Genomic DNA, 19,809 nt, shown 5'->3' with positions numbered 1-19,809 from the left:
GGAGCACATAGGACTAAGGGACATTTTATATTATTTTTTGGAGGCTGCCGTGGCCAAAAAATTCATAGCCAATTCATAGCTACCCATGCTAAGGCTGGTTCTCAGAAAATAGACTCAGTCTGGAGGAAGGAAAGTTTAGTTTCAGATATGACAGAATCTGCTAGCCCATCTGTACATTTCACTGGGAAAGTTTTCCAAATCTGAGAGTCACCCCTATACCAAGATGAGCCATTAGTAAAGAACATTGTTCAGGACTCTATTCATATACTGAATTTATATTTGTGCCAGTAACACTATAGTGTGGAATGAATCAAAGCTAATAAAAAAAGGCAATTAAAAATCCTAGATTGTTTTAAATCTAAAAGGAGGAAAATGAAGAAGATCAAAAAAAGGTAGGTAGAACAATCCTAATGGAAAACAGAGAAATAGAATGAGTCATCTTTCTTTTTGGCTTTTTAAAATAATTTTCTGACAAAGAAGATGATCTTTAGATTTAAAAAGATGAAAAGAAAAAATCTTAACAGTAAAAGGAAAACCCAAGATAAATAAGGAGATAATAAGCATATATTTAGCTGTCCTTCTTGAGTTCAAATCTCCAGGCTTAGATGAATGGCATCCCAGGGTGCCAAAAGAAAGGGCAGATGTGATTGTAGAGTAGCTATTAGTGATCTTTGAGAGACCATGGGATATACAGGAGAGGAATATACAGGTCTGAAGAAAGACAAAAAGTTCTTTCAGTTTAAAAAAAAGTAAAGAATCAGACTATAAACTAGAAAGTTTAATTCTGATACCTCAAAAAAAAATCCTAGAAAATAATTATTAATGGAATTGTTAGTGATCATTTGGAAAAAGAAGTGACGATTACAGGAAACTAATATTGGAACTGAGTCCTAGAAGAAATTTGCTCACATTCATGATTAGAAGGTGAATGGAGCAATAAATCAGCCATGTCAAAGACCTCTACTACCATTGAGAGTCCAGACATAGATCTCATTACTATTGTCTCTGCCACTTGCTACAGACCACCTGGCCCCTAGGCTAGGATCACTATCTAGACAAGGACTTATCCATTCTCCCCTCTTTTCAAAAATTTACTCAAGCAATGATTATGTCAATTTTAGGATAAATCCTAGATCTCAGCTGCAATTGCTATTGGAAAGACTGTCATCTTTTATTTCTCAATGGCTAACACATTCTTTTCCACTTAGAATTCCTTTGTTTTAGACTCATAGGTTGCCTAAATAAAAGCTCCGCCCTCCTTCAACTACTCCTGGCTCCTTTGTACCCCCAAACTTCATCTTCATCTTATGTTACTCTATCTTCCCCTCCCATTGTATTCTATGCAACTCTGGATCCTAACCCTTCATTTTAAGCATTTTCCTCTCATCTCTCTATCTTGTAATTGCAGAAATCTAGCTCCCCACAGGTCTCCAATATTGGCTGTGAAATGTTTTTTCTTCCTCATCCTACTTCCCAGTCCTTTACTGCTGGTATCTTCCCTGTATGATTATCTCCAGTTTTTCATATATGTTGATATATAATCTATTTTATATATGACATTTACCTCATGTATCTCATTTATTTTATATATAACTCAACTATTTTATATATAACATTTCTCCCTCTTCACTCTCAGATTTGTATTTATACCTCAACAGGAGATAATGGACTGCTAAGTGGACCTTGGTGCATAAATCAGGGTCTGGAGTTAGGAAGACTGATCTTCCTGAGTTCAAATCTAGTCTCAGACATTTATTAATTGGGTAAGTAACTAAATTCTGTTTGCCTCAGTTTCTTCATATGTAAAATGAATGGGAAAAGGAAATGGTAAGTCATTCCAGTATTTTTGCCAAGAAAACCTCAAAAGGGAAGAGTTGGACATGAGTGAAGAATGACTAAACAAAAAAGATAATGAATGAGTTATAAAGACCTGACCTGTGATTTCATTTATATGGCACTCTCAGCTACTGTAAGTCAGTATCTTCTAATCTACTTCAAGCCTTAGAAAGTCTCCTAGAGTACTGAGAAGTTAAATGACTGGTTCAGAAACACATAACTAGTATTTGTTAGTGGTGGGACTCGAACCCACATCTTCTTGGCTCCAAGCTCAAATTCTATTTTTATAGAGCTCATCAACCCCATGATCCTGCACTTTCATTACACCTCAGCCCCATATAGGGGCCTCCAAATCTTATCATCTCTACAGTTCATATTATTTCTTTCCATAACCTATTTTTCCATCTTCATATTGTGTTTTATCCTTCCCAAATATATCTTCTGTTTCCCCTCCAACCTCTAATTACTCACTCCTCCCTGTTTCTCCAGGTCATCACCCCTGTTCTAGCCTCATTCTCCTCCCTTTGAGATTGTGACCCTAGAGTAACCAGTTAAAAATTTACATTGTCTTTTACCCTTGAATCTTTTTTCATTCTGTCCTATCATTATTCATCCTTTTCCAAACAACAGCCTTGGATTATTTCCAGCACCTGCCTTTCAACCTTCATGTTTTGTGTTGCTGAGCACTGTTACTGGAAGAAATCAGCCAACCATCCTGACATGATCCCCACAAATTTATGTTCGCTAGTCTTCCTCCTGGGTTCTCTCGGTCTCATGCCAATCTTTTTACTTTTGCCCGAATGATTCGCTATCATAATCCTTACACTATCTGAACCTCTTTTTCCTTCAAGCCACCCACCTACACTACCTTATTATCTCCATTTCTCCCCATCCACCAGGAGAGAAATTTGTCTCATATTTGATTGAAAAAAAATTAGAGTATTTATCTTGAGCTCACTTTTCTCCCCTATTCCACATGTCAAATATTCCCGCAGCAACTCCCTATTCTTTCCTCCTTTGTTCTATTCTTAGGGGGAAAATGTTTCTTCTTGATAAAATCTATCCTTTGACATACTTCTGACTGCTTCTCTCCTGTTTCCTTTGGGAACTTTCCATTTGATCATCTTCTCTGTCTCTCTGTCTACTTGTCTTTCTCCCTTTCTGTCTCTCTGTCTCTCCCCACCCTGTCCCCACCAATTTCCTCCCTCTCTTTCTCCTCATCCTCTTTGGTATCTCTTTTTTTTCTCTCCTCTTCTATCTTCCTCATTGTCTCTTTCTCCTTCAACCATTATCTTTGTCACTTCTTTAAAATTAAATTAAATTTTCCTAATTGACATTTATTTTTTCTCCCTGTGAAATCCTCCTTCCTCACTAGGAAAACAAAACAAAACAAAACTCTTAGTTTCATATTTAAAATATTCATAGCCAGGCAAAACATTTTATCCATGCCTCAGAATGTGTGCCTCATTCTGCATGCCATATCCATGACCTCTCTTTCAGGGTGTGGGTAATGTTCTTCATCTTTGGTCCTCTGGAGTCAAGATTGGTCATGATATTCATCAGAGCTCTTAAATCTTTCAAAATGTTCCTTTTTCACAATGTTATTATAATAATTTTTTCTTGCTTCTGCCCATTTCGTTCTGTGTTAGTTTATACAAATTTTCCCGGATACATCTGAAACAATCCCTTTTGGTCATTTTTCCTTGCACACTAGCATATGATATTCACATGTCATGTCTGGTTCCTCCTCTGCTGCCTCCAAGTATGCCCAAATCTTTCCTAATGTTAGAAAAAGTTTCACTTGATCCTATCTCTTCCCATTCTATTACCCCATAACTCTTTTTTCTTTCATAATTAATTATCTCACCTTTTCTGATTTCTCTTTGAATTTGGCTTTTGACTCTACTTAAATAAAGCTGTCTTTCTTTCTTTCTTTCTTTCTTTCTCTCCTTCTTCTTCCCTCCCTACCTCTCTTTCTTTTTCTCTTTCTTTCATTCCTCCCTCCTTTCCTTACTTCCCTCTTTCTTTCTTTTGTCCTCTCTTCCTTTCCTCCCTCCTTTCTTCTTTTCTCTCCATCTCTCCTTTCCCTTTTTCCTTTCCTCCCCTTCCTTCTTTCCCTCCCTTTCTCTCTCCCTTCCCTCCTCTCTCTCCCTTTAAAATGGTCTTTTCTTAGTTGTCATCCTTCTTGAGCTCTCTGAAACATTTGAAACTATTGATTTTATCTCCTATGAACTCTCTCTTTCTCTTACTCTTAATGATAACAATTTTCTTGAGATTTTGTACTTGTCATACCTCTTTTCACTCTCTTATGCATAAATAATCACCTACTTCCCATACTCTAGATACAGGAGTATGTGGCTCTAAAACCAAAACTGTATGTACTATACACTTTAAAATTTAATCTGCATTATTAACATTTTCTCTATCACTTTCATAAATCTAGAAATCAACAAAACTGTAAATCAAGCCCTGATTTGTAGCATCTGTTGATTTCTGAGGTTAAAATGCTCTCACTGAAATAGGCTTTCAAAAACAGATGTGAGTTGACTCTAGCATACTCCTGCTTATATGTGAATATTACCCCATTTTTTTGGTCCTTCTTTTGCCTCATGAGTCCATCTCTTAGTGGTCACCTAAACTCACATAGGTTTAAATATCATTTCCACTTAGATGATTCCTAATTTACCTATCCACCACAGATCTCCTGAATTGCAGTTCATTATCACCATTTCCTCCTGGATATCCTCATCTGAATGTTTTATAGGAATCTACAAGTCCAAAACAGAATTCATTTTCTTTTATTCTATTTCCACATGATTCCTAACTTCCCAATTTTGATCAAGAACAGCACAAGTCTAGTCACCCAGATTCCCAACCTAGAAGTTATTCTAGACTGATCCTTTTCCTCTACTCCACCCCTAATCTACTGTCAATCAGTAACTGATTCTTGTTGATTCCTTCTTCACAACTCTCATATTCATACTTTTCTACCTTTTCACGTGGCTGCCCTCTTATTCCAAGTCTTCTTCATCTCACATCTAGCTCCTCTCCCTCTTCAAGCTTTTTGCTACATTGCTGTCAAATTGATATATCTAAAGTATAGGCTAAACTATATTAGCCCTTTGATCAAGAAAGATTACAGATTCCTTATTGTCTCTAAAACCATTAAATCAAGGATTTCTTAAAAGGTTATTATCTGTCTTATACTGTACCGGGATCTCTGGATACAAATAAAAAACTGAAATAATGTCTGCCTTCAAGAGGTTTACTTTCTACTAGTAGAGTACAATGTGGTCACAGATAAATAAATGTAGGATTTTTTTAAGGGGTGGGAAGTATGGGTGGAGATCAGACCTTTGATTTCATTGGTACAGGAAATTCCTGTGAGCAAGCTATCTCTAATGAAGAATCTGTTTTTGACTCAACTTTGTTTAATATTTTTATTAATTATTTTATTACATAAAGCAAAGATGGGGAGTTTTTTCTTTAATATTTTCAGATGCCACAAAACTTAAAATGGCAACGAATACATTTGGTGAGTTCCTTATCCCCCCCAAATCTTAGTGGGCTAAAAATTTGAGTTAAATTGAGTAAGTTGAGGTTTAATTGGGGTAAATATAAATCATTCCATTTAGGTTCATAAATTCAACTTCACATGTTTAAACTAGGAAAGATATAGACTAATAGTTGAATTGAAAAAAAATTGAGATTTTAGTGGGCTGAGTATGATATAGTAGCCAATATAACTTAATGTGTATTTTGTTGTGTTATATAAGAAATTATTTCCAAGACAAACTATAGTTAGTCTAAGACCAAGTCATAACCCTTCTGGTTTCTGCCCTCATCAGACCACATCTGGAATATTTTGCTCAGTTCCAGGTATTTTATTTCAGGAAAGTTGTAATAGCTAGTATAGTATAAAACTTAAGTCTTTTATAATATGTGGCCTAGGTAAATGGACAGGAGATGTTTAATCTGGAAAAAAGGATAGTTTTTTTTTTTTTTTTAGGGGGAAGAAGGCTAATAACAGTTTTTAAGAATTCAAAAGGCTGACACATAGAAGAAGGATTAGAATTGCTTTAGTCGGCATTAAAGAACAGAAGTATGTAGAAATTTTGCAGGGACAGATTTCATCTTGGCATAAACCCATCCCATTTTTGTTAACTTTAACAGACAGGAAGATTTTTTTTGGATTTGTTTTGTTTTGTTTTTTGAGCTCAAAAATGCTAAATTCTGGCAATCTCTAGTTACTTCTGAGAGCAGGAAAGCTATATTTGGAGAAAGAGTCCAAGTGACATAGGATGCTTCTTCTTCTCTGAAATGAATCTTCCTCACTACTTTCTATTGGTTAACCCCAATGTTCCTTCCAGAGCTGTCTGTGCTCAGCATCATTGCCCAACTTGTACCTGAGGATAGTTATATGGTTCATATTTTGTAGATTTCTGAGGTTATCCGGTCTGGCTCACTTATTTTAATAGATCCTGAGAGATAGTGATATACCTATCGTCTCAAATATATGGTAGGGAGGAAGAGAGAAAGAGTAAATACCTATTATGTTCCAGGTACTGTGCATGGTGCTTTACAGATATCATCCCATTTGACCCTAACAACAACCCTGCAAGGTAAATATTGTTTTTATCATCATTTGGGAAAACTGAGGAAAATTGAGATTAAGTGATTTTCTCGGGTTTCATAGCAAGTAAATGTTTGAGGTCAGATTTGAACTCAGTTCTTCTCTATACACTGTGATCTTTCCACTGCACCAACCTTTTCAGAGGCACCTAGAGCTGCATTTGAAAAAGCATGAAGTGGACCTGATAGGACCTCACTCAGTTAAAATCTCATTCTAATACTTATGAACTGGGGGGGGCGGGGGTGGGGGAGAGAGGGTGTCTGGGTGAATCACTTCCTTTCTCTGGAGTTCAACACTAAAATGATGAGTCTGGACAATTATCTGACATCTAATATCTCTTTCAGCTTTAAATCTATGTCCTGTGATCTCATCCTGCATTCTCTGGTTCTCAATTTTTCCTCTTTACACTTTGCTTTGCAGTGAAATGTAAGCCCTCAAATGGGATTTTAATTTAGGTGGGTCTAATGGGGAACTGTGAGGGTTTGTAATAATCGAAGGTATAGAATGTCACCTAAATTACTCTTTGGTCCAAAGTGACAGGTAATATATTACCTTTCTTTGCATGGCTGCCTCCAAGAAGCTGATGTTCTCATTTTGGGCAGCCTCAAACCTTGAGAAACAGAATTGTACTCCTGGAGCATGAACTATGGACTATTGTAGGTGGAGGCCAAAGAAGATGTCCAGAGAATTCTAGGTTATTAGAGATATCAGAGGGCTTAGAGACTGTCTGATCTAGTATATCATTTTAATTTTTATTCACTGTTATTTTTTCTTTTAAATAGTATTTTAGTTATTTTATTTACATGTAAAGGTAGTTTCCAAGATTCATTTTTGTTAGATTTTGAATTCCAAACTTTTCTGCCTCTCTCCTTTCTCTCCCTCCTCTCCCAGAGCAAACAATCTAATATATGGTTTACATGTACAGTGTTGTAAAAGAAAACAGAACAAAAAAAGAAAAATTCTGAAAAAGAAAAAACAAAAAAAAGTGAAAATTGTATGCTTCAATCTACATTCAGACTTCATGCTTCTTTCTCTGGATTTGTTCAGCATTTTCCATCACAAGTACTTTGAAATTGGCTGGGATCATTGTATTACTCAGAAGAGCTAAGTAAGTCAATTGTAACTGATCTTTGCATCACATTGCTGTTTCTATGTACCATGTCCTCCTGGTTCTGCTCACTTTACTTTGTGTCAATTCATGTAAGCCTTTACAGGTTTTTCTAAAATCTGCTTGCTCATCATTTCTTATAATATAATAGTGTTCTATTACATTCATATACCACAGCTTGTTCAGCCATTCCCCAATCTATGAGTATTCCCTCAATTTCTAATTCTTTACTGCTACAATAAAGAGCTGATTTAAATATTTTTGCTCTTTTTTTCTGATCTCTTTGGAATACAGACCTAATAGTGTATTGCAGGATTAAATATTATGAACAATTAGGTCTTATTCAGATTACAAAATTGCTATAATCTCTGCTAATATTTTATTTAAAATTTTTGCATCAATATTCATCAGAGAAATAGGTCTATATATTTTTTTCTCTGTTTTGGCTCTTCCTAGTTTAAGTACAGGCACCATACTTGTGTCATAAAAAGAATCTGGTAGAACTCCACCTATTTTTCAAAATTGTTTATATAGTATTAGAATTCTTTTTTTTTTCTAATCAAATTAGCCAAAGGTTTATCTATTTTATTGTTTTTCCTCCATAAAACCAGCTCAGTTTTATTTAACTCAATATTTTTCTTTCAATTTTATTAATCTCTCCCTTGATTTATCAAATTTCTAATTGGGTATTGAATTGGGAGTTTAAAATTTGTTCTTTTCTATTGTTTTAAATTGTTAGTTTAATTTAATTAATGATTAATTTAATTTTTAATTACTTTTAATTGTTTTTTAATTTTTAATTTAAATTTAATAAATTAATAAATAAAATAAAAAGTAATAAATTTAATTTTAATAGTTTTTAAATTAATTTTAATTTTTAAATTAATAGATAAAATAATAAATAAATAGAATAATTTAATTTTTAAAATAAAATTAAATTAAGAAAATAATAAAAGAATATTTTAAATTAATATATTAAATTAATTAATTAATTAAATTTAAATTAAGTTATTAGGCTCTTTTCTTTTTCTAATTTAGTCATGTAAACATTTAGAGTTATAAAATTTCCCCTAAGAACTGTTTTGGTTGCATCCCATAAATATATTGGTATATTTTTGGCATATTATCTCATTATTCTTGCTCTCCTTGACAAAAGTATTGGTTATTTCTATGATTTATTGTTTGCTCTAGGATTCTTTAGGATTAGATTTTTAAATTTTCAATTGGTTTTTAATCTATCTTTCCATGATTTTTTATTATATTTTGATGCATTATGATCTGAAAAGGATGAATTTAATATATCTGCCCTTATTTATTTGATTGTGAGATTTTTATGCTCTAATAAATGGCCAATTTTTGGATAGGTGTCAGGTATCACTGAGAAAAATTTACATTCCTTTCTATCCTCATTCAATGTTCTCCAGAGATCTATCATAGCTAACTTTTCTAAAATTCTATTCACCCCATAACTTCTTGTTTTTTTTTGTGATTAGATTTATCTAGTTCTGAGAGGAGGAGGTCCCTCTCTATTGAGGTCTCCTGCAATATAGTTTTGCTGTCTATTTCTTCCTGTAAATCACCTAAATTCTCTTCTAACAATTTGGATGCTATGCCACTTGGTGCAGATATGTTTAGTGTTGATTTTACTTCATTGTCTGTCTTTACCTATCAGCAAGTTATAGTTTCCTTCTTTATTTCTTGTAATTAGATATATTTTTGCTTTTGCTTTGATTGGGATCAGGATTGCTACCCCTGCTTATGTTTGTTTGTTTTACTTCTACTAAAGCACAATATAGTCTTCTCCAGTCTTTTATCTTTGCTTTGTATATATCTCTATGTTTAAAATGTGTCTTTTGTAAATAAGATATTGTGGGATTCTGTTTTTAAATCCATCCTGCTATCCACTTTCATTTTGTGGGACAATTCATCCCATTTATATCCACAGTTATGATTATTAACTGTGTATTTCCCTTTATCAATTTTTTTTCCATTTAGACTTTTTCCTCTCCTTTCACCCTGTCTCTCCTTACCAGTATTTTATTTATAACTAACACTTGCAGGCATTTTGATATGTTGTCCTTTTCTGAGTTTGTGTTTTGATTTTCCTTGATAATACAGTAGCTTTCTGTGGTCAAGGATTTGTTCTGTTTCTTACTCATTTTTTGCCTATTCCATGACTTTAAAAGTTAAACTTTTCTGGGACACAGGGAACATTGTCCTGAACTTTTTATATTGGGCACCAGAACCCTGGATGCTAGCTTTCCATACCGGTACTGTAAGTGCTTTTGGTTTGCCCATTTTGCTGGGGTGGTCTAACCTTGTTCTGCTTTTTGTGCCACGGTTCCCAGGCTGGCAATTTGTCTTTTGGGGAATGGGAGGCATCAGATGTAGCCTGCTGTGCCACTGACCTGCTGAGTCAGTATTGAAGGGCTGTGGTAGTTGACTTGTGCTGTGGCTAAGAGCCTCCAGCTTCCCAAAACACTTTTTCTGTGCTGGACTGTGCTCCCCTTTTATCAAAGTGAGATACTTTTTCTGAAGTCCTTTAGATTATTTTGGGCTGGAAAATTGTTTCACTTCATCTTTTTTTGTGGGTCTGTCATTCCTTAATCTATTTTGAAACTTGATTTAACATTATTTTTAAGGAAAACTGGGGGACCTCAGGCAACTTCCTGACTTCTCTCGAACATCTTGGTTCCATCCCAGCTTCACTTTTTATAGATGAAAAAACTGAAGACCAGAGAATGGAAAGAATTTCCCCCAAATTCTCTCTCTCCCCAACCCCAACAAAATGACATAGCTTGACAACAAAGCTGGAACCAAGATTGTAATCTCAACATTGGCAGGAACCTCAATGGCCATTCAGGAATCTTAATTCCTACCATTTGTATGAATTGCCCCACAAATGGTCATTCAGTCTTTGCTTGAAGACCTCCAGAAAAGAGAATCCCTTTCATTGCTGGACTTAACCCAGTCTACTTTTGATAATTCACATTGTTGTGAATGCCTTCCTTGCATCAAACCCAAGTTTGTCTTGCAGCTTCCTAGTTTTATTTTCATAGGCCAAGAAAAAAGATGTCATCAGGTCAGAGATCTAAAGTGAAAAGGGACCTCAAGAGCTATATAGCTCAACTCATTTCTTTTATAGGTAATGAAACAGGTGCCTGAAAAGGGGAAATGAATTACCCAATCACCTTACACAAAGATGTAGAATTTGAATCCAGAGCTAGTTTACATTCCACAATTACATGTCTAATCTCTGCAGGTGTTGGTCATTTTTCAATTGTATCCAATTCTTCATGACTCTATTTTGGGTTTTCTTGGCCAAGTGATTTGCCATTTCCTTCTTCTGTGCATTTTACAGATGAGGAAATTGAGGCAAACAAGGTTAAATGATTTTCTTAGGATCACATAGTTACTAAGTGTCTGAGGCTGAATTTGAACTCAAGAAGATGAGTCTTCCTGATTTCACACCTAGAGATTCTTCTACTATGTCACCTAGCTGCCTTTTAATTCCTTTCAGATAGCTATCATTTCCATCTTCTTCTTCAGGATAAATATCATCATTACTAACATCTATCTAGCATTCCAAGTTTTGCAAAGTGCTTTACATATTTTATCAAATTTGATCCTCATGTAGGTATTATTATAGATGAAGAAATTGAGTTTAAGAGTTAAATGACTTGCCTAGAATAATTCAAGTACTAAAATTCGGAGGCAGAATTTACATGCATTAATGCCTAGCTCTAAGTACACTGTTGCTCTCACCTGTGGTCTTGATCCTCAGCTGCTTTCACCAATCCTTTTATGTCACAATCTCAGGGTCCTTTACCTGTTTGACCTCTGTCTGACAATGAAAGATGTAGAATGGAACCCAATAATCTTAATTTCTAGATCAACATCCTTTCTCTAATTCCACACTCCCTTCCACTTTCTTTAACTAAGAAAAAATCGATCTTTCCTTACCTTAGTTTTTAGAATGTTTAATCTTATTAGTCAGTTAAATCTAATCTCTCAGTTCTACTACACATATGAAACTAGAATGTAGGTTCACTGAGGGCAAGCAACTGACATTTTTGCATTTTTTCATCCCCATCACTTAGTACACTGCAGCCCATACAGTGAGCACTTGATGTTTGAGGAAGTGAACAGAATAATTTTCCATCTAACTAGGAATCTAAATTGCAGGATCAAATCCACTGGACCAGAAAAACCACATCCTTGGATATTAAAAGAACAGGTGCATGTGAGTGCTGAGTCACTGCTTGTGCTATCTGAAATTTTATAGAGAATGAGGGAGATGCCATAGGACTGGAGAAGGGCAAACATCTTGATTTTCCAAAGGGAGAAAAACATGGAATTTGCTAGTAAACTCAACATAGACATTTATATATATATATATATTTCTCAGGAATAATTAATGAACATCTGAAAAAGCAATCAATGATCAAATAGAACCCATATGGTAAGAACAGGTGATACCTGAATAATGCAACTTCCTTTTCTTTCTTTTTTTTCTTTTTTTAAATTATAGCTTTTTATTTACAAATACAAGTTCCTTTTCAGACAAGATTTGTAAACTGGTAGATTGGGAAAAGATACAATTTATTCAGATTTTAGCAAACCATTTGATTAATTCCCTTTTTCTATTTGTTTTGTGTGAAAAGGGGGCAAAGATGTGGGATAAATTATAATACAAATGGATAGATTTGGAATTCATTGGCTCCAAGGAATAGACAGTTGAAGAGAATGGTCTATAGTGCTCCTTTTTCCTGCCATCGTGCTAAATCTATGTTTTTATTCAAGTCATTGGCAAAAGTATTATTTAGAAGTAGTTATTTATAGGTAGGTGTAGTGGATATAACACCAAGTTTGAAATTAGGAAGACCTGAGTTTAAATTTTTGTTAAATACTTTTCTCATTTGATCTTCACAAAATTCTTGCAAGGGAAATATTACTATTATCTCCATTTTATGATTAAGAAAATTGAGGTAGATTGACATGACTTACTGAGAGTCACACAGCTAGTAAGCTTCTGAGGATGTATTTAAACTCAGGTCTTCCTGATTCCAAACTTGGTGTTATATCCGCCACACCATCTAACTAACTCTAAATAATACTTTTACCAATGACTTGAGCAAAAACATAGATTCAATTAAAGTCAATGAGCACTTATTGAGTGCTTACTGTGTTTCTAGGCACTATGATATTTGCAAGGGATGCAAAGAGAAAATTAATATTGTCTTTGCCTTTAAGGAGCTTATTTTCTACTAGTCATATGTATAACATTTTGAAGATAGACATTTCCAGGGATGGAGCCAAGATGGTGGAGTAAAGTTAGGAAGGTGTTTGAGCTATCCCAGTTTCCCTCAAAAAGCACATGAAACCAAGCCTCTGAACAGACTCTGACAGAATGAAACCACCCTCCAGCTCAAGAAAAACTTCAAAAAAAGGTAAATCTCACTAGGGTGAAAAGGGTGTTCAGCTCACTCAGCTCTGGGAAAGCCAGTGAGAGGGTCTTAATCACAACAAATCAGCAACTAAGACCCTCAGTCCTGGCTCAGCAGAGGAGGAAGTAAGGGGTGTAGCTTCCACTTCCAGCTCTAAAGGCAAACTCTGGGAAACCAGGATATTTCCTGAACAGAACAGGCAAAGCTACCCCCTACAAATACAAGGGGCCCCTGTGCTCAAAGCCTAGACTCAGAGCTGCACAGGAAGCTTGGTTCAGCTCCCCCTTTAACCCAGGAGTAGAGCTCAATCATAAAATAAGAGAAGAAGAAATACCAAAAGAAAAGGAAAGAAAATGAGCAAGAAACAGAATACAACCTTGACTATAGTAAGCTGCAACTCAGATGAAGACAAAATGTCCATAGAAGAAATCTCAAAGAGTGATAAGAACTGGTCTCAAGCCCAAAGAGGCTTCTTAGAAGTGGTCATAAAAGATTTTAAAAGGCAAATAAGAGAGGCAGAAGAAAAAATGATAGAGGAAATGAATGAGAGACTCAACAGCTTGGAAAAGGAAGGAAAAAATTGTCTGAAGAAAACAACTCAAAAGAAGTTAAGAAGGTAAATAAAATTTTAGAAAAGTTAGATATGATGACCTTTGGAGAAAATTGAATGGAGACAGAAAGGAGTATACTTTTTTCTCAGTGGTACATGAAACCTACGCAAAAATTGACCATGTATTAGTTCATAAAAACCTCAAAATCAAATGCAGAAAGAAAGAAATACTAAATGAATCCTTTTCAGATCATGACACAATAAAAATTATTAAAGAGCCAGAGAAAAATAGACCAAAAATTAATTGGAAACTAAATTAATTGGAACCTAAAGAATGAGTGGGCGAAGCAACAAATCATAGGCACAATTGAAAATTTTATCTAAGAGAATGATACATATATATATATAATGCCAAAGCAGTTCTTAGGGAAAGTTTTATATCTCGATGCTTACTTGCATAATATAGAAAAAGAGAAGATCAACAAATTAGCCATGCAGCTAAAAAAGCTAAAATAAAAAAAGAACAAATTAAAACCCCCAATTAAATATCAAATTTGAAATTCTAAAAATAAAAGGAAAGATTAATAAAATTAAAAGTAAAAAAAAAAACTATTAAACTAATAAACAAAACTAAGAGTTGGTTTTATGAGAAACCCAACAAAATAAACCTTTTAGTTAATCTGATTAGAAAAAGGAAGGAAAAAAATCAAATTGTTAGTATCAAAAATGAAAAGAGTGAACTTTCTACCAAGGAAGAGGAAATTAGAGCAATAATTAGGAGCTATTTTGCCCAACTGAAAACTAATAAATCTGATAGTTTAAGTAAAATGGATGAATACTTACAAAAATATGTAGATTGTCCAGATTAACAGAAGAGGAACTAAAATTACTTAAATAGTTTCATTTTAGGACAAGAAATTTAACAAGCTATTAATCAATTATTGATGTAGTGTTCTTGTTGATTTTCTGGAGGTCTTGGAGCAGTCTTCATTTCAGTAGAGTAATCACCACAAGAATAGCCAGGTGTTAAAGTCCAAATCCTTTATTATCTCCTTCACAATCTAGTTTCCTTGCCTGGGGACCAGGCCAGCTTTCTGGAAAGCCTTTCAGAGCAGCCTTGGTCTCAGTGGAGAAATGCAGGAGGCCAGGCCAGCCACAGTGTTATGAGATGAAGTGAATGAATCTGGCTCTTCTTTGGCTCTGAGAGCTTGACCTCCTGTTTCCAGTTCGCTTGTCTTCTCTGGCTCTGACTCTGGATGAGTTTGTCCCAGCTCATATGATCTCTTATAATTACATTATCATAGGTGTGAATTTTGTAGAACTGTATTAAATTCTAAGTTCATGTACTGGACTAGACAACTATTAAGCGCCATGCTAACCAAGATAACCATTGTCTTTATCAGTTCCACTGACTTAACACCTTGTAAGAATCCTTGTTTCAGAGTTCTGGTCCATAACATATTAAGAAAAGATCTTTAGCATCAGATGGATTTAAATGTGAATTCTAGCAAACATTTAATACTATGTAAACTATTTGTAAAAATAGGGAAAGAAGGAATTCTACCAAATTATTTTTATGCTCATACCTAAACCAGGTAGGGTCAAAATAGAGAAAGAAAATTATAAACCAATTTCCCTAATTAATATTGATGCAAAAACTTAAATAAAATCTTAGCAAAGAGATTACAGCAAGTTAACCCCAGGATACTATACTATGACCAAGTAGGATTTATACTAGAAATTCAGGGCTGGTTCAATATTAGGAAAACTATTAGCATAATTGACTATATCAATAACCAAACTAAAAAAAAAATCATATTATCTCAATAGATGCAAAAAAAGCATTTGATAAAACCCACCACACATTCCAAGAGTATGTGGTATACTAGAGAATATAGGAATAAATGGAGTTTTCCTTAAAAATCACCAATAGCATCTCTGTAAAGCATTAGAAAGCAACATGAATAATGGAGATAAATGAGAATCATTTCCAATAAGATCAAGAGTGAAATAAGATTGCCCACTATCACCATTACTATTCAATATTGTATTAGAAATGTTACTTTTGGAAAGAAGAGAAGAAAAAGAAATTAAAGAAATTAGAATAGGTAGTGAGGAAACCAAATTATTACTCTTTGCAGATGATATGATGGCATACTTAGAAACCCTAGAGAATTAACTAAAAAACTATTAGAAATAATCCACAACTTTAGCAAAGTTGCAGGATACAAAATAAATTCACATAAATCATGAGCAATTTCATTCATCACTAACAAAATCCAACAGCAAGAGATACAAAGAGAAATTCCATTTAAAATAACTGTTGTACTAATAAAATATTTGGTAGCTTACCTGTCAAGGCAAAGCCAGGAACTAAATGTACACAATTACAAAATATTTTCCATACAAATAAAGTCAGATTTAATCAACTGGAAAAATATCAAGTGTTCATGGGTAGGCTAAGTGAATATAATAAAAATGACAAAACTACCTAAATTAATCTACTTATTTAGTGACATATGAATCAAGCTCCCAAGAAATTATTTTACAGAGCTAGGAAAAATAATAACAAAGTTCATCTGGAAGGACAAAAAGTCAAGGATTTCAAGGGAATTAATGAAAAAAAAAATGCAAGTGAAGGTGGTCTAGAAGCCTCAGACCTAAAACTATATTATAAAGGAATGATCATTAAAAATATTTGATATTGGCCAAGAAGTAACCTAGCTGATGAATGAAATAGATTGGGTTCATAAGACACAATTTTCAATGACTATAATAATCTAGTATTTGATAAACCCAAAGACCCCAGCTTCTGGGATAAGAACTCACTACCTGACAAAAATTGCTAGGAAAATTGGAAATTAGTATGACAGAAACTAGGCAATGACCCATGCCTAAGACAGTATACTCAGAAAAATAAATCTTTTTGATTTAGACATAAAAACTGATATTAATTAGAATTAAATAGAAAATTTAATCTACAAACACAGGACTCAAAAGAAGCATAGAGAGGTAAATAGGTTAAACTGTTTACAACTCTAGATGTAACTTTTAATTCTTAACTATTATCTGACATTGAGGCAAAGGGAGGCATCACATAGACTAAGGATGTTGATGTAAATGGGATCTGATGTGATGACAAAAAAAAAAAAAACTTGAAGGGGTGGGAAAAGATCTGTACTGGAAAAAGAGGAAATGGGAGGTATAATGGGGCAATCAGATCACATGAAGAGGTCTATTACAATTAAGGGAAAGAAAGGAAGGGCATGGAGTATTGTCTGAAACTTGATATCAACAGTTTTGGCTCTAAGAGGGAATAACTTAATCATTTGATTGGATATAGAAATTTATCTATGTCTATAAAAAGCAGAAGGAGAAAGAAGGAAGAAAAAAGCAGGGACAGGATAGAAAGGAGGGAAGAAGCACCAGGGAAAAAAGTAAGAGAAAGGGGAGGAGGTGATAGAAGATAAGATAGTAGGTGGAGTGGGTTAAAAAAAACACTACCAACATTTTGAAGATCACACACAACTTGGGGAAATCACAAATCCATCTTATTGAAAAATTCAGCATCCAAAAGGAGATTTTCATGCAAGAACACTGGATTGAATCTAATAAGATGAAATTTAACAGGAATAAATTTCTATACTGGGGTTCACAAATTGGTTCCACAGGTACAAGACGGGAAGACATTTTTGATTTGTAAAAAGATCTGGGTATTTGAGAAATTCAATAGGAGTTTATAGTAAGATATAGCAGCCAAGAAAATTATGTCATCTAGAGCTGTGTTGAAAAAAGCATTGTTTCTAGAAATAAGTAGCTGATAACTCCACTCTGTGTTTGCCCTGGTTAGACCACATCTTGAGTTCTGGGCTCCATATTTTAGGAAGTATGCTATAAGGATCTGGACATGCCCAGGATCTAGTCAGGATGTTGAAAGAACCCAAGTTCCTGCTATATGTGGATTGAATGAAGTTATTAGAAATGGTTGGTCTGGACATGAGAGACAATTCATGGAACTGGAGATGTTTAGACTAGAGAAGAGAATATTTAGGGGTAACAATATAATTGGCTTCCAGGCCTAATATGTGAAAGAGAAATTGGCCCCAGAGGGTGGAATGGGCGCTATGGGCAAAATTTGTCAAGAAGCATATTTAGCTTTGATGTAAAGGAAACAACAACAATTTTCTGACAAAGTAGGACTAAATGTCCTTTGATGTTCTTCCCGACACCATAATTCTGTGGTTCCATGTTCTATCTGAAAAGGAGAATGACTTATCAGAACATCTGGAAGATTGGGTATCACTTGAAAGGTTGGAAAGAAGGAAGAAATCTTTGTTTAAAGACATCCTAAGCTGAATACTTTTGTAATATAAAAAATTGCCTCCTCTCCCAACTTAACTGTTTTGTCTATTCAGATTTTCACATAATAATATTGGCATCTTATTATATAATAATACTTGATTTAATAAAATAATAATAATAAAATTCAACATATTGAGTTTTATCCTTCCCCCTGAAAAAATCTGAATTACTTGTAGACAATTGATTTTTATTGAGTTTTTAAAATAACGTGGAATGTTAGACTTGAAAAAAGCCTATATCTATCTATCTATGGTACATCTATATATATCTATATCTATATATGTGTGTATAGCTACATTTATAAATTTATATCTATCTACATCTATATGTTTGTGTATACACACATATATATGTATATTATGTATGTATTTGTGTGTGTATATGTATATGGCTCTACAGTGGCAGAAATAAATATGTAAGTTAGACATTAATTTTAAGGTGACTCTTGTAGGGCTTCTGGGCAAAAGATTGGGAGTCTGGATGCTGCTTGTAAGGGGATTATGAGAGTTTTGGGCATACACTTGAATAACAAGATCCAATCTTAATAGCTAATACAGTGAATTATTCTGGGACCAGCTAAACACAACATACCTATAGGGCTGTTTTATTGATATATGATACCATCTCTTTTTCATAAATTTTGCATTCTGCTACCGTTGTGAAATTTAAGTCTCAAGTGGCTAGCTGAAGAGCAATGTGTCACTGTTCATAGAAGTTCATTTAATTCATAAGCTCCTTGTGTCCGCACTGGGAAACCAGGAGTGCAGTATAGGAAAGAAGGAGGAGGGGAGAAAATCTGTTTAGGACTGGGAAATCTGGTGGCCCATGAAACCCAAATCTCTACTGCACAAAACAAATGATAATCCCATTAGCTTTAGAAAATTTTCCCAAATATGCTTCTGGGATAATAACACCTTGCCAATTCTCTCCCATCTTTCCCTGTTCTCTATTCTCATTGCCAGATCCCTACCATAGGTCCTTATTCTAGAAGACCTGGGTTTGAATATCTACCTGAAATGTTGTTCTTTTTGTCGTTGTTATTGTTGTTGAAGAGGATCAATGATAAATTGATGGGATTTCTTGATTTGCATGTGAATGGGATGAGGTGGGATTGTATAAAGTCCTCCACCTCATTCTTTTTTCCAGTTACTGAAGTCCAGTGGCAGGACAAACGTCAAGGTGAGTGGTGATGGCTTGGAATGCAGTAGATAACCTTTCATGTCTTCAATGTCTGACCAAACTCCAAGGGCTCTCTAGCATCTGCTTCAATGAAACAAATTGTTCTCATCTACCCATTCCATTGGCACAAGTCTTACATTCTTGGTAAAGAAATTCTCCTAATTCACTGATTGGTTTGAGACCTGTCAATTACCCTTAACTTGGTTTAGCATGAATACCAAGAAGGTTTTTTGTCAGGATGTGGCTGCTGCCCATGCTCCTGCGTCTTGGAGCCACAGATGGGAATTGAGTGCCAAATAAACATTAAAGGTTGATGAATAGCCCTGAAAAAGACTCAGTTAGCTCTCATCCCAGAGGTGATAGTCCTTTTTGAATACCTTGTACATTCTTTTATTTGGATTATTACAGCAGCCTCCTAGTCCCGCACTGCAGACTCCTAAATTCCAGTTTCTTTGTCTTAGTTTCCTTATATATAAAATGCAGAGAATAACAATCACTAATAGTAATCTTATAATAACCTATAAAACTTTGAGGTTTGCAAAGAATAAATAACCTTATGACATTTTCAGACAATGTCTCATTTGCAACAATACTATGTATTAGGTTCTATTATCATCCTTATTGTACAAATGATGAGACTGAAGTTGAGAGACATTAAATAGCTTGATCAGGGTCACTCAGTAAGTACTCAAGG

Source organism: Sarcophilus harrisii, chromosome 1 (assembly GCF_902635505.1).
Source record: "Sarcophilus harrisii chromosome 1, mSarHar1.11, whole genome shotgun sequence".
Lineage (NCBI taxonomy): Eukaryota > Metazoa > Chordata > Mammalia > Dasyuromorphia > Dasyuridae > Sarcophilus > Sarcophilus harrisii.
The sequence above is the reverse complement of the archived record's forward strand: the minus strand, read 5'-3'. Positions refer to the sequence as shown.